The sequence below is a fragment of the Scyliorhinus torazame genome, chromosome 3 (assembly GCF_047496885.1).
Source record: "Scyliorhinus torazame isolate Kashiwa2021f chromosome 3, sScyTor2.1, whole genome shotgun sequence".
Taxonomy (NCBI): Eukaryota; Metazoa; Chordata; class Chondrichthyes; order Carcharhiniformes; family Scyliorhinidae; genus Scyliorhinus; species Scyliorhinus torazame.
Window position 1 is genome coordinate 290,740,279 of NC_092709.1, and position 15,614 is coordinate 290,755,892.

The 15,614-nt window shown below is 49.5% G+C and overlaps 1 protein-coding gene and 1 long non-coding RNA gene across 2 annotated transcripts in view; one reads left to right on the plus strand and one right to left on the minus strand.

Moving 5' to 3' along the window:
- rab27b (RAB27B, member RAS oncogene family) overlaps positions 1 to 15,614 on the minus strand; it is a 315,029-nt gene that overhangs the window by 112,037 nt on the left and 187,378 nt on the right. The gene's annotated exons all lie outside the window — the stretch shown is intronic.
- The window catches only part of LOC140409171 (uncharacterized), a 95,939-nt gene that overhangs the window by 23,638 nt on the left and 56,687 nt on the right, over positions 1 to 15,614 (plus strand). Inside the window, exon 2 of the long non-coding RNA XR_011940298.1 lies at positions 6,620 to 6,801. This is a non-coding gene — a long non-coding RNA (uncharacterized lncRNA). The remainder of the gene's footprint in view (positions 1 to 6,619; positions 6,802 to 15,614) is intronic.

A 15,614-nucleotide genomic window follows, 5' to 3' on the forward strand; every position in this document is an offset into this window, starting at 1 on the left:
AGATTTTTAAAATATCATTTTCTTTACTTTTCGTTTCTGACTCTTTTTCTCTCTCTCTTAATCTAATCTTTCCTTCCCTCTTTATTTCCCCTTTTCATACCTGATTTGACTCCAATTCACCCTCTTTCTCCATCTTTCCTGTTTCTTTCTCCGTTCTTAAATCTGAATGGTTAAGTAGATACGCGGTTGGTGCCACTAAGATGTCTCGTTGCCCTCACCATACTTTTATCATCTCATGATTCCAGCATGTTATGAAGAGTGCAACATATAACCTACTGCTGGTGTACACCCCATTCCTGCAACAAATGGCCAATTATTTAATGATTGAATTACCCCCAAAATTATTGTTTAATTAGTGACAATCCAGGCTCAGAGGAGTTTTATTCACACTGTATGTCAAAATTCCAAAGAACAGACTTCCGGTTGCGGCGATGCACTGCTAAGCCGCACGTTTCGGCAGCTCCCGTTCTAACGGACTTTTGGGCTCTTATCGGGAGCCCCAACTGAATTTTTTTTCGACCTAACCCAGTGTGGGGTGACGAAGGAAGGAGACCCCCCCGGGTGTGTATGGAAAGGAGCGGCGGTAGTGGCCAGATTGCGAAGGATCCTTTGGAGCAGCGGCAGAGAAGAGAAGGGAGAAGCAAGATGGCGGCGGATGGAGCCCAGATGGTATGGGGCCCGGACCAGCAGGAGTTTCTCCGACGATGTGTGGAGGCGCTTAAGCAAGAGGTGCTGCCGCCGATGCTACTGGCAATCGAGGGACTGAAGGAAACACAAAAGGTCCAGGCGATGGAGCTCCGTGGAGTGAAGGCAAAGGCAGCTGAGAATGATGATGAGATACAGGGCCTGGTGGTAAAAACGGAGACACACGAGGCACTACACAAGAGGTGCATAGAAAGGCTGGAAGCCCTGGAGAACAGCTCGAGGAGGAAAAACCTACGGATTCTAGGTCTCCCCGAAGGAGCAGAGGGAGCTGATGTTGGGGCTTATGTGAGCACGATGCTCCACACACTAATGGGAGCTGAGGCCCCAACTGGCCCCCTGGAAGTGGAGGGAGCGTACCGGGTCCTCGTGAGACCAAAGGCAGGTGAAACACCAAGAGCAATAGTGGTGAAGTTCCATCGCTATATGGACAGAGAGATGGTCCTGAGCTGGGCCAAGAAGGCACTGAGTAGCAAATGGGAGAATGCGGTGATACGGGTGTATCAGGACTGGAGTGCGGAGGTGGCGAGAAGGAGGGCGAGCTTTAACCGGGCCAAGGCGATGGTCTATAGGAAGAAAATAAAATTTGGGATGCTGCAGCCGGCGCAATTGTGGGTCACGCATCATGGCAAGCACCACTACTTCGAGACGACGGATGAGGCATGGACATTCATCCAAGAAGAGAAACTGGACTAGATTTGAGAGTTTGATGTTTGGAGAGAAGCAGCGAGGTGGTGATACAGGAATGTAAAGTGGGGAAAGGGCAGGGCTATTGTACAGCAATGTTGGATGGGGAATTTCTCTCCCCCCGATGGGGGGGGGGCACGAAGAAATGTGGGCACCGGTGGAAAAAGGGACAGGGAAGGGGAATGAGGGAACTGCGCCATAGGGGGCGGGGCCGAGAGGAAAGTGCGGGTGTTTTCCCGGGCTATGGAAATTATAGCGGGAAAACGTGCGCAGGAAGGAAGGGAGCCCCACACGCAAGGAGGTCAAAGAGTGAACGGGGGAAGCCGGGGTCAGCCAGAGTCAGCTGACTTCCGGAAGCAATATGGGGGGAGTAACCAAGCTAGAGGGGGATCTAGCGGGGGTGGGGGGGGGGGGTGATTAACTGGGTTGCTGCTGCTGAGGGCAAGGGGGAGCTGGTAAGAGATGAGGTGACCGGGGCGGGAAGGCGCTGCCTGGGGGACGGACGGGTGCGCGGGACCTGGATGGGGAGATGGCCTAAAAAAGGGGATGACGAGAGGGGGGGGGGGTGAATGGCCCCCCAATCCGGCTGATCACGTGGAATGTGAGAGGCTTAAATGGGCCGATTAAGAGGGCACGGGTGTTTGCGCACTTAAAGAGACTGAAGGCGGACGTAGTCATGCTCCAGGAGGCGCACCTGAAGGTGGCGGATCAGGTTAGATTAAGAAAAGGATGGGTGGGACAGGTATTCCACTCAGGGTTGGACGCGAAAAACAGAGGGGTGGCAATATTGGTGGGGAAACGTGTATCATTCGAGGCTAAGAATATAGTGGTGGACAGTGGGGGCAGATATGTGATAGCGAGTGGTAGACTGCAGGGAGAGGCGGTTGTGCTGGTGAATGTATATGCCCCGAACTGGGATGATGCGGGATTCATGAAGCGAATGCTGGGACGTATCCCGGATCTGGAGGTGGGAAGCTTGGTAATGGGGGGGGATTTTAACACAGTGCTGGATCCAGGGCTGGACCGGTCCAGAACCAGGACCGGGAGAAGGCCGGCAGCGGCCAAGGTGCTTAGGGGATTTATAGAACAAATGGGGGGAGTGGATCCGTGGAGATTCGCCAGGCCGATGGCTAAAGAGTTCTCTTTCTTCTCCCACGTCCATAAGGTATACTCCCGGATAGCAGCAACCCAGGGGGGAGGGGGGGGGGGGCGGGGAGGGGGGGAGCACTATTTTGTGTTTTTGCTCTTTGTTTTTTCTTTTTTTTAGTTGTTGTTGTTAGTTCACTATATTATTTAAATAATTTTATTTACCAGTTAATGTATAATCCCTTGTTGAGTTGTAAAAACAGAAAAATTTTTGTTTGAAAAATTTTAATAAAATATATATATATTTTTTTAATTCCAAAGAACATCCACGCAGAAGTCCTCTCTTCCAAAACCATAGCAGAAGCAAAACTTTCTTGAGAAAGCCATACCTCTGACAATTGTCTGACAAGATTTCTCAGAACGAAGAAAATAGCTTGGTGCCACAAACAAAAATTTGCTGCAAGAGGTTTACCTCATGTGCAAGCATTATGAACAGGAATTCAGCTATCTTCAGAGAGAAAATTAAGGGAACAACAAAACGTCTTTATCAGATCCTTGATTCAGAACAGTGGCACAGTGGTATTGCCACTGAACTAGTAATCCAGAGGCCCAGGGCAATGCTCTGGGAACCCGGGTTCGAATCCCACCATGGCAGATGGTGTAATTTGAATTAAATTCTGGAATTAAAAGTCTAATGATGACCATGAAACCATGTTGATTGTTGTAAAAACCCATCTGATTCACTGATGCCTTAGGGAAGGAAATCTGCCGTCCTTACCTGGTCTGGCCTCCATGTGACTCTAGTCCCACAGCAATGTCATTGACTCTTAAATGCCCTCAGGGGAACTCGACTTCCTCCTGTGCAAAGGTGAGCTTGATTCAGTTCAGGATGGTGCACAGGATGGACAAGGCGCAGGCAAGGATGGACATGGCGCAGGCAAGGATGAGTGAGTTCTTCCAGAGGGAGACTGATGGGTGTGAGAAGTGTGGGTTGAGGCCGGCGAATCATGCTCACATGTTATGGGGTTACGAGAACCGGTAGAACTTTTGGGAGGTGGTGTTTGGGACGTTATCCAGGATAGTGGAGACTGGTGTCTGGCCGGACCCTATGGTGGCAATCTAAGGGGTTTTGGAGGAGCTGGAGCTGCTGGAGCGGAAGGGGGCCAACGTAGTGGCCTTCGCCTCTCTGATTGCCCTGCGAAGGATCCTGTTGACTTGGAGGTCGGTTATACTGCCGGGGGTGGTGACCTGGCTGGGGGACTTGTACAACTTTCTCCGGCTGGAGATTAAGCAGGCAGCACGGTGGCGCAGTGAGTAGCACTGCAGCCTCACGGCGCCGAGGTCCCAGGTTCGATCCCGGCTCTGAGTCGCTATCCGTGTGGAGTTTGCACATTCTCCCCATATTTGTGTGGGTTTTGCCCCCACAATTCAAAAGATGTGCAGGGTAGGTGGATTGGCCAGGCTAAATTACCCCTTAATTGGAAAAATGAAATTTAAAATTTATAAAAAGGTAATAAAAAATAAAAAGAAATTTTGGAGAAGATTAAATTCAAATTGATGGGATCAGAAGAGGGTTTCAAGGTGCGGTGGGGGCCGTTCATCACATTATTTTAGGAGCTTTACATCGTGTGGCGAGGTTGTGTGTGGGGGGGGTGAGGAGGGTTTAAAAGGGGAAAAACTGGAGACTGTGCTTTGATGGATTGTGTATTTTTTGATGTTGTTTATGCTTGGAATAAAATACCTCATCGATGGGCAATAAATAATTGCTGGCCCAGTTAGTGACGCCCACAAAAACAAGGGGTGCAGACACCATTGAAAACTCTTTATCAGTAACTGCTGTACGCATTTCTCGTGTCATTGACATAATTCAAAAGGACATCACTCAAAATGCTTTCTGAAATTGTTTCACAGCCTCCATGTTTCTCATCGACCTTCTAACATTCAAATTAAAAGTTCTGAACAGAAGTTTAAAAGTCAAAAATTGATGCACCTTTATCTTGGGAAACATCTTTTGTGCTCCTTAATGTTTTCAATACGTGAAGGCCTCAGGATCCATTAAAAGCATGGACTGGGGTTTAATGGGCTGAATGTTTGTTCTGGTGTCGGGGGCCCAATGTCAGGATCGATATTTTTTATATTTGTTCATGGTCTGTGTCATGATATTCAGGTAAACATCATGGTGCAAACATACATACATACTGATGGACAGATCAACGGACCAATCAATACACACACAACACCACAGCCAATCACAGGCAAGAGCATACACACTATAAAACGGGGAACATGACACTTCCCGTTCATTCCAGCAGGAGACAGCTCAGGGCACAGAGCTCACAGCAAGCCACTCAGACATCCACCATGTGCTGAGTGCCACTCCAAGATAGTGTTAGGGATAGGTCCACAGATTCAAAGGGTAATGAACTAACCACAGTAACCAGTTTACCATTGTAAATATTGTTAGTAATAAAACTGAGTTGTACCATCCGCAACCGTGTTGGTTCGTCTGTGTAGCAGAGCACCCAACACGACAGTCTGTAGGCGTCACTGGCTGGGACAACATTTATTGCCCATCCCTAAGGGCATTTAAGAGTCAACCACATCGCTGTGGATCTGGAGTCACATGTAGGCCAGACCAGGTAAGGTCAGCAGATTTCCTTCCCTAAACGACATTAGTGAACCTGATGGGCCAATCGACAATGGTTTCATGGTCATCATTAGACTTTTAATTCCAGATTTTTATTGAATTCAAATTTCACCATCTGCCATGGTGGGATTCGAACCCGGGTCCCCAGACCATTATCCTGTGTTTGCGGATTACTAGTCCAGTGACCACTATGCAACCACCTCCGGAACCTGACCCCATACTGTATTGGAAATAGTCACTCGACTCTATTTTGAAAGAAATGTCCAGTTACTGGCTAGAGGATTCCCTCCCCACCCAATTAAGGACAACGGGCTGACTCCATTAGCTGGAAGGTCAGTTGGAGCCCCTCCAGTGCCGACAGGAAACCTGCCAATGCAATTAAGGGAGAGAAGGCACCTCAAGATGGAAGCACCTTCTCATAATTCTCTTCAATAAACTTCAAAAAACATAGAATTGCCTAGAATTGCCAGGCCATCATTGTGAATGGGGCGCCTCTCCTCAGGGCAGCCTGCAACCACATCTGTAGCAATGTATGGTGGTGGAATTGCAAATTGATCCTGGCGAACTGGCCTCCAGGCCTGCCGCTGGTGGGCATCTTCAGGTATCATCAGCGGAGGGCGCGAACAACAGCAAACCGCTTTGACAGTAGTGGGAGCAGAAGATCCCGTCACCAGCCAATGGCTGACCGCGTCCGCTCCTGCGGTGGGGGAGGGGTTGGTAAATCCCACCCAATGAAATCGCATCTCAATCCTCCGAACTCCAGAGATTATAGACTCATTCTATTCAATCTTTCCTCCTAGGATGAATCTCTCATGCCAGGATTCAATTTAAAAAGTTAAAAAAGTAAGACTTGCATTGATATCGCACTCTCCATGACCACTAGATGTCTCAAAGCCTTTTACAGCCAATTACATAATTTTTTAAGGTTTAGTCATTATTGTTTGTGGGAAACATGGCTGCCAACTTGCACACAACAATATGATAATGACCAAATAACTTGTTCTTTTGATGTCGATGAATGTGTTAATTGATGTTGGAGACAGTAAGAAGTCTGACACCAGCAGGTTTATTTGGAATCACTAGCTTTCGGAGCACAGCTCCTTCATCGGGTGATGTTGATTTAGAGATCCTTCATTGCAACCACCCTGAAGCAAGCCTGATACATCGACAGGTCTGCCAGAGAACAAAGAGTATGGAGTATTAAGGTTGGGAAGTCTTGCTGCAACTGTACAGGGTGCTGGTGAGACCACACTCCGAATATTGCTTTGACAAAGAGTCATCCAGACTCGAAATGTTAGCTCTCTTCTCTCTGGTTTAGCACACTGGGCTAAATCGCTAGCTTTGAAAGCAGACCAAGGCAGGCCAGCAGCACAGTTTGATTCCCGTACCAGCCTCCCCGAACAGGTGTCGGAATGTGGCGACTAGGGGCTTTTCACAGTTACTTCATTTGAAGCCTACTTGTGACAATAAGTGATTTTCATTTTCATTTCTCCACAGATGCTGTCAGGCCTGCATTTTCCAGCATTCTCTATTTTTGTTTCCGATTCCAGCATCCGCAATAATTTGCTTTTAACCGAGTATTGTGAATACTTTTGGTGTCCTTCTGGAAAGAGGAATTGGAGGCCATTCAGAGAAGGCTCACAAGGGTGATTCTTGGGATATAGAGATCGTCTTATGAGGTAAAGTTTGAGCAGGTGGGGCTTATACTTGGAATTGAGAAGAATGAGACATGGGCAGCACGGTCTCAGGATTCATACCTCCATCACTATAGTGTCTCCTCCATCTGTGGGCCTGTTTCTAGAATGTCAACTGGTGCTACCTCCCCCTCCTTTGCAGGGCACTGGTCCTGGGCATAGGCAGCAACACCTCAATGTCACTGCTGCTGGCAGATGGCAATTAAAAGAATCAGCAGCTCGACTGGCTCCGCGATTCTCCAGAATCAAAAAGTAAAGGAAGAGAACATCAAAATGAGCGATGAGGAGTCCTGACAATGGCTGCCCTGCCGACAGCCCTCTCAGGATCTGCGACATCCACTCATGCACTTCCCATAATGCAAGCACATTCCCAATTAGCCTCGCTTTCTCCCCGTCACACAATAGCCTCTTCCCCACAGTTGCCCCTGTCAACTCCACCTGAATGAAGCACTTCAACCTTTGAGAGGCTCAGTTGGCCGCTTGACGCCCCCAATGTTGAGAAATGAGGGTAGCTGTTTTTGCAGAGGTTCCTGAGGGTGTTCTCACTATTACAGGGGTCCCTGGGGGTCCCCATATTACAGGAGTCTCTGGGGGGTCCCCCATTTACAGGGGTCCCTGTAGGGGTGGTCCCCTATTACAGGGGTCCCTGTGGGTATGGTGCGGGGGAGGGTCTGCTAGAGGAGCCTTATGCATTGTTGGGGGGGGGGCTGGCCCTCAGATGGTCTCAACCAGCATGGCCCTGACGTGGTGGACCTCACAGTGGGCAAAGGGAGCCCCGTTGATGTTTCAGTACATTATATTATTGCAATGTGGTATCTGCAAAAACACTGGCGTGCAGTGACTGACACCCTGTACTGGTGGAAGCCTGTTATCCTAGCAAAGGCACATTCCCATTCCTCCTGCTTCCCTTTGCTCAGGGAGAAGTCAATAAAATTCCCTCTCCTAGTGTATGGAGACACCATAGCCTCCTGGATGCAGGGATGGACAGCGAACTGCAAGAAGCTTTCCGTGATCTCTGTTCCAACCTGAACAGATCCTCTGGTGAAAATAATCCAAGATCATGATCACCTTTACAACATTCTGCTCTGAGGCTGCTGGCCTGATCCAAAACATCACAGAGTTCTGTGACAACTCCTTGATGAAGCTCATCTAGCGAACACACTGCTCCTGGCATAGGTGAAGGTCAGTGAAGTGCTCCCTGAAGACCGTAGGCCTGCTGCTGAGGGCTGTCCTCCTCTTCTCTCTCTCAGCAGCTTGTCACCTCTGCTGCTTCTGCACCATCTCTCTTGGATGTGGCAGCCCATGGGGAACCTGCAATTATAGCCCCCATGACTGGGAGCGAGCGGTGTTCTCAGAGATTTTCAGAAGCATACAAAGCCTTTGCAATGCCCTACATCATTTCCTACAGACATTACCAGCTATTCTGAATTCCTCCAAACAAACTCAGCAAGAGCAAATGGATGGTAAAAAGCAATTAACTTGCTAGTTGGATAGTAATGCCTTTAAATAACACTTGTGCAAGATCCCTCATGTTGATGAATGCATGTTGTCATAGATGTCATAGAATTTACAGTGCAGAAGGAGGCCATTCGGCCCATCGAGTCTGCACCAGCTCTTGGAAAGAGCACTCTACCCAAGCCCACACCACCCTATCCCCATAACCCAGTAAACCCCACTCAACCAACACAAAGGGCAATTTTGGACACTAAGGGCAATTTTGGACACTAAGGGCAATTTAGCATGGCCAATCCACCTAACCTGCACATCTTTGGACTGTGGGAGGAAACCGGAGCACCCGGAGGAAACCCACGCACCCATGGGGAGAACAGGCAGACTCCGCACAGACAGTGACCCAGCCAGGAATCGAACCTGGGACCCTGGAGCTGTGAAGCAATTGCGCTAATCACTATGCTACCGTGCTGCCGTGCTGCCCGTGCTGTTCATCTGTGTGTGGTTAAAATAGGGAAATAACTGGAGCAATAAAGTCCACTTCAGGAAACAAAGTACTTTTCACACTCCTGCCAGCATCAATGGGGCCGAGGTGGAGATGGTTAGTGGTTTCAAATTCCTAGGGGTGCACATCTCCAAAAGTCTGTCCTGGTCCACCCATGTCGACGCTACCACCAAGAAAGCAAAACAGCGCCTATACTTCCTCAGGAAACTAAGGAAATTCGGCATGTCCACATTAACTCTTACCAACTTTTACAGATGCACCATAGAAAGCATCCTATCTGAAATGAAATGAAAATCGCTTATTGTCACAAGTAGGCTTCAAATGAAGTAACTGTGAAAAGCCCCTAGTCGCCACATTCCGGCGCCTGTTCGGGGAGGCTGTTACGGGAGGCTGTTATCTGGCTGCATCACAGCCTCTTATGGCAACTGCTCGGCCCAGGACCGCAGGAAACTTCAGAGAGTCGTGAACACAGCCCAGTCCATCACACAAACCTGCCTCGCATCCATTGACTCCATCTACACCTTCCGCTGCCTGGGGAAAGCGGGCAGTATAATCAAAGACCCCTCCTACCCGGCTTTCTCACTCTTCCAACTTCTTCCATCGGGCAGGAGATACAGAAGTCTGAGAGCACACACAAACAGACTCAGAAACAACTTCTTCCCCGCTGTCACCAGACTCCTAAATTACCCTCTTAAGGACTGACCTGATTAACACTACACCCCTGTATGCTTCATCCGATGCCAGTGCTTATGTAGTTACATTGTATACCTTGTATTGCCCTATTATGTATTTTCTTTTCTTCCCATGTACTAATGATCTGTTGAGCTGCTCGCAGAAAAATACTTTTTACTGTACCACGGTACACGGGACAATAAACAAATCCAATCCAAAATGGCAGGGTGGGCCCGCCTTCACACTTGTAGTGCACACATGTAATTCTTGGACTAATGCTCCCAACAGCATTCAGCATAGCAGTGGCTGGGAGTGGCACAAACGCCAATTTTCACTTAAAACAGCAGCTGCATCACCAAAGCTAACACCAAAGGCTCCTCAAAGTCTGTCCACAATCTACAAGGCACAAGTCATTATGTGATGGAATATTCTCCACTTGGATGAGTGCAGCTCCAACTACACACAAGACGCTCGACACCATTCAGGGCAAAGCAGTCCACCGGATTGTACTCCATGCACCACCATCAATTTACAGTACCAGCAATGTGTACTGTTGTGTTGTGTAATTTAGAATAACACAAGCTGCCACTTGATGCAGTTTTCAGTAAAAGATGCTCCAGACTTTGAAGTGAGTTCAATGTGTTTTATTGAGCTATTAGCACAGTTCTCAATGAGTTCAACTCTCTGCTAATCTAAATTTGTAACTCAGTCTGACTGAACCAGGCTTGCTCTAAGCCACGTGATGGGGTGTGATGCTGAGGATACACCCTGTCTCACTCTGTAGATGTTGGTCTGTGGAAAGAGGCGGGGTGTGAGTGCCTCACCCCTTTTATAGTGAGATACCACCCCTGAGTGTCCTGACTGCTCATTGGTCGTGTCCTATTCTATGTGTTCATTAGCTGCATGTTTGCATATCATGACATCTTCCCTTTTTAAAAAATGTTTTGTTGGCGTATGTGAATGTCTTTACATGTGAATGAGTCTGTCTAATGTGACTGATGGTGGACAACAGAACAGAGCAAACAAAACAAACGTTCACAAGTCCAGTCTCTGAGGCTTGCGTCTGATCCTGGTTGACCGCCGGAGAGGTGGCGGAGGGGACGATGGCACCTTGACAGGTGGGATGGAAGCCTGACTGGTGGCCTCATGGTGCGAGGTATCAGGAGGTGGCAATTTAACATATGGAAATGGAGGAGAAAGCGGTTGCGGGCAGGCAACTTTGCGCAGTGCCCATCGATTCCTTCGCACGATGGGGCCATCAGCCATGCAGACAACATAAGAGCGGGACGCGGCCTGTCGCACAATGACAGCCAGGGCAGACCACCCACCACCCTGACAGTGACCGCCGGGGATAGCATGGCCAGATCGGTGGCATGGGCATCATAGCCCTGCTTTTGACGGTCTGTGAGCTGCTGCATCTTCTGCAGCACCGGGAGGTGATCCAGGTTGGGCAGGTGTATGGCTGGAAGCATCGTCCGCAGGTCTCTGTTCATTAGGAGTTGAGCAGGCGACATGCCAGTGGACAATGGAGTCGGCCTGTACGCGAGCAGTGCAAGGTGTATGTCGTAAGCAGAGTCTGCGGCCTTGCAGATGAGTTGTTTCACAAAGTGCCCCCCTTTCTCGACTTTTCCATTGGACTGCGGATAGTGCAGACTGGAGGTGACATGCTGGAAATTGTATGACCTGGCAAACGTGGACCATTTTCGACTGCTAAGTCACGGGCCATTGTCACTCATGACGGTGATTGGGATGCCATGCCTTGAGAACGTCTCCTTACAGGCTTTGATGACGGTCCGAGAGGTGAGGTCCAGGAGCTTCAGCACCTCAGGGTAATTCGAGAAATAGTCGATGATCAATACGCAGTCGCGACCATTCGCATGAAAGAGGTCGAGCCAACCTTGGACCACGGAGAGGTCACTATGTCATGCTGTTGGAGAGTCTCCTTGCTCTGCGCTGGCTGGAACCGCTGACAGGTAGCACAGTTCAGGACCATGTTCCTGATGTCCTGGCTGATGCCGGGCCAGTAGACAGCTTGCCGGGCTCTGCGCCTGCACTTCTCGATGCCCAGGTGTCCCCCATGAATCTGGCGCAGCACCAAGCTCTGGAGACTGAGTGAAATGACAATCCTGTCCAGCTTGAGGAGGATACCATCAATCACCGTCAGGTCATCCTTCACATTGTAAAATTGTGGGCACTTCCCTTTCTGCCAGCCATTGGTGAGATTGTGGATGATGCGCTGCAAGAGGGGGTCCTTGGCTGTCTCATCACGGATGAGAACTATCTTCTCATCAGTCGCCGGGAGAGTGCTAGCACACAGCTGCACCTGTGATTCGATGTGCTGGATGATCTCCAGCGGCTCACTGGGCGAGGTGACGGAACGGGACAATGCATCAGCGATGATGAGCTCCTTGCCAGGTGTGTACACCAAGTTGAGGTCATACCTCCTAAGTTTAAGCAGGATTCTCTGCAACCGAGGCGTCATGTCGTTCAAGTCCTTTGGATGATGTGGACCAGAGGCCTATGATCCGTCTCGACAGTGAATGTCGGCAGGCCGTAGACATAATCATGAAATTTGTGGATGCCGGTGTGAAGACCCAAGCACTCCTTCTCAATCTGTGCATATCTGGTTTCAGTGGACGTCATCGCTCTTGATGCGTAGGCTGCTGGTTGCCCAGGATTATGTGTCACCTCGTTGAAGCAACACCACACCGATGCCATGCTGACTCACATCTGTGGATATCTTTGTCTCCCGGTCCGGGTCGAAGAAGGGGCTGGTTTAGCACACTGGGCTAAATCGCTGGCTTTTAAAGCAGACCAAGGCGGGCCAGCAGCACGGTTCAATTCCCGTACCAGCCTCCCCAAACAGGCACCGGAATGTGGTGACTAGGGGCTTTTCACAGTAACTTCAGTGAAGCCTACTCGTGACAATAAGCAATTTTCATTTAATCTAATTTCAGAATGCCAGGACTGGTGCAGTGGTGAGCTTGGCTTTCAGCTCTAGTCACTCTGTCTGGTGTGCCGCCTTCCACTCAAAGGCAGTTGACTTTTTCACCAGGTTGCGTAGGGCCGTGGTGTGTGTGGCCATGTTTGGAATGAACTTACCCAGAAAATTGACCATACCCAAGAAGCGCAGCACAGATTTTTTGTCCTCAGGGACCTTCATCGCATCTATGGCCTTGATTTTGTCTGTGTCCGGGCGCACACCATGCTGTGAGATCTGGTCGCCTAGGAACTTGAACGTCGATGTGCCGAAACAACATTTGGACCTGTTTAACTTTAGGCCGTTGGCATATACACGGCGGAATACCTTCTGGAGACGGGACACATGTTCTTCAGGGGTCGTGGACCAAATGATGATGTCGGCCACGTACACACGAATCCCTTCAATGCCTTCCGCCATCAGCTCCATGATGCGATGGAATATCTCCGATGCCGAGATGATGCCAAATGGCATGCGATTGTAGCAGTATCTGCCAAAAGGCGTGTTGGACTCTTCCAGCTGGATTTGCCAAAATCCCTGTGATGCATCCAATTTGGTGAAGAAGCCATCTCACTCGTGAGTTCCTCCCGCTTCGGGATGGGGTAGTGTTCCCGCATGATTTTCTTGTTTGAGACCCTTGGGAACAATGCAGATGCGCAGGTCCCCCGAAGGCTTCTTACGCACACCATCGAGCTGATCCAGTCAGTCGGTTTGGTGACCTTGGATATGATGCCTTTTTGCTGAAGGTCCTTGAGCTGTGCCTTCAGGTGCTGTCTCAGTGGAGCAGGGACTCGTCGTGGTGCGTGGACTACTGGCTTGGCATCAGGTCATAGCAGAATCTTGTATCGATACGGCAGCGTGCCCATCCTGTTGAACATATCTGGATACTGGGCGAAGATGTCGTCGATGCCAACCTGAAGATCCACATAGGAGGATGTCGTGATGTAAACCCTTTGAATGAGGTTCAGCTGCTTGCAGGCATGCGCATCTAGTAGGGATGCCCTGTCCGGCTTAACAATTTCAAAGCGTAACTGTGCTTGTATGTGTCATAGATCATAGATTATCATAGAATTTACAGTGCAGAAGGAGGCCATTCAGCCCATCGAGTCTGCACCGGCTCTTGGAAAGAGCACCCTACCCAAGGTCAACACCGCCACCCTATCCCCATAACCCAGTAACCCCACCCAACACTAAGGGCAATTTTGGACGCTAAGGGCAATTTATCATGGCCAATCCACCTAAACTGCACATCTTTGGACTATGGGAGGAAACCGGAGCACCCGGAGGAAACCCACACGGGGAGGATGTGCAGACTCCGCACAGACAGTGACCCAAGCCGGAATCGAACCTGGGACCCTGGAGCTGTGAAGCAATTGTGCTATCCACAAGGCTACCGTGCAGATGGCAGGATCCCAGTGCCATGATGGCGTTCCCGTTGTAATCCAGGAGCTTGCAGGCAGCTGGAAGGACCGTGAGAGGCTTCTTAATGCGTCTGAAGTGTGCCTGTGAGAGGAGGTTGGCAGAGGCACCTGTGTCCAGCTTGAACTGGATGGGGCAGTGGTTGACCTTCATCACTGTTCGCCATTCGTCCTCGGAATCCACAGCTAGGATTGATTGGACTTGCGATGAGTCTGGTGTGGCATATTCACTCGGTGTAATAATGCCCACACGGTAGGCGTTGTCCAGGCATTCATCATCTGGATCCGTTGCACTGCCGGGATCAGAATCCTGTCGGCGTTGTTGCACACTCTGGATCCGCCGTCGTCGGATTTGGGAGCACTAGCTCCTGACTGGTGGTGCAGATCTGCACAGGGCTGCATAGTGGCCTGGCTTCCCGCAGTTTAAACAGCGTCTACCTCTTGCAGAGCAGTGTTTCTTTAAATGGGCAGTGCCACAGTTCGAACACGTCATGACGTCGGTGTCCTGACACTCCGTGCGTCGTTGCACATGCGCAGTGCGGTTCTCAGACCGCTGCACCTGCACAGTGCGGGTTTGGGCCTTTTCGTTATCCCGTTCGCATCGCGCCTGCGTCGGGCCCCGGGAAGAGCGTGCAAAATGGCCGCTTTCGTCAATGTTGAGGCGCTGCATCCGGGAGATGGCCTGCATACTCTCTGCCTCGTGGGAGGCTACTCTATCATTTTCTACCGTTTTGTACTGGGAATAGCATTTTTAGCATGCTCATACACTGTGCATGTTTCAATCGTGACTGGCAGGGTCATATGCTTGATCTTCACTAACTGCTCTCTCAGAGGATCAGAGTGAACTCCAAAAACGATTTGGTCTCTGATCATGGAGTCAGTGATATCACCAAAGTTGCAGGATTGAGCAAGCAGCCTGAGGATAGTTAAATAGTTAAATATGAGGTGAAGGATTCGTCTTTACGTTGCAATCGCTGCTTGAATATGTAGCGCTCGAAGATTTTGTTGGTGTCCACCTCACAGTGGCTGTCGAACTTGTCCAGGATGGTGTGAAACTTTGTCTTGTCCTGGTCTTTGGCGACGTGAAAGGAGTTGAATATTTCCAAGGCGCAATCATCCATTGTGGTGAGGAAAAGAGCTATCTTCCGTGCTTCAGAGGCACCATTGAGGTCTGATGCTTCGACGTAAAGCTGAAATTTCTGCTTGAATGTCCGCCAGTTGGCACTGAGATTGCCGGAGGTCCTGAGCTGGTGTGGAGCCTGAATCTTTTCCATTGTGCCGGTATACATTCGCTGGTCGTCACGGATCTTGCTGAGTTGAACTAACTAGATTGAACAGACTCCTGATATCATGTAGTGTTATGTAATTTGGAATAACACAAGCTGCTACTTGATGCAGTTTTGAGTAAAAGATATTCCAGACTTTGAAGTGAGTTCAATGTGTTTTATTGAACTATTAGCACAGTTCTCAATGAGTTCGACTCTCTGCTAATCTAAATGTAGCAACTCAGTCTAACTGAACCAGCCTTGCTCTAAGCCACATGCTGGGGTGTGATGCTGAGGATACACCCTGTCTCACTCTGTTGGTCTGTGGAAAGAGGTGGAGTGTGAGTGTCTCATTCCTTTTAGAGTGAGATACCACCCCCGAGTGTCCTGACTGCTCATTGCTCATTGGTCGTGACCTATTCTTTGTGTTCATTAGCTGCATGTTTGCATAATCATGACATGTACCATCGACAAGCTGCACTGCAGCGATTTTTCAAGCCTCGCTTGGC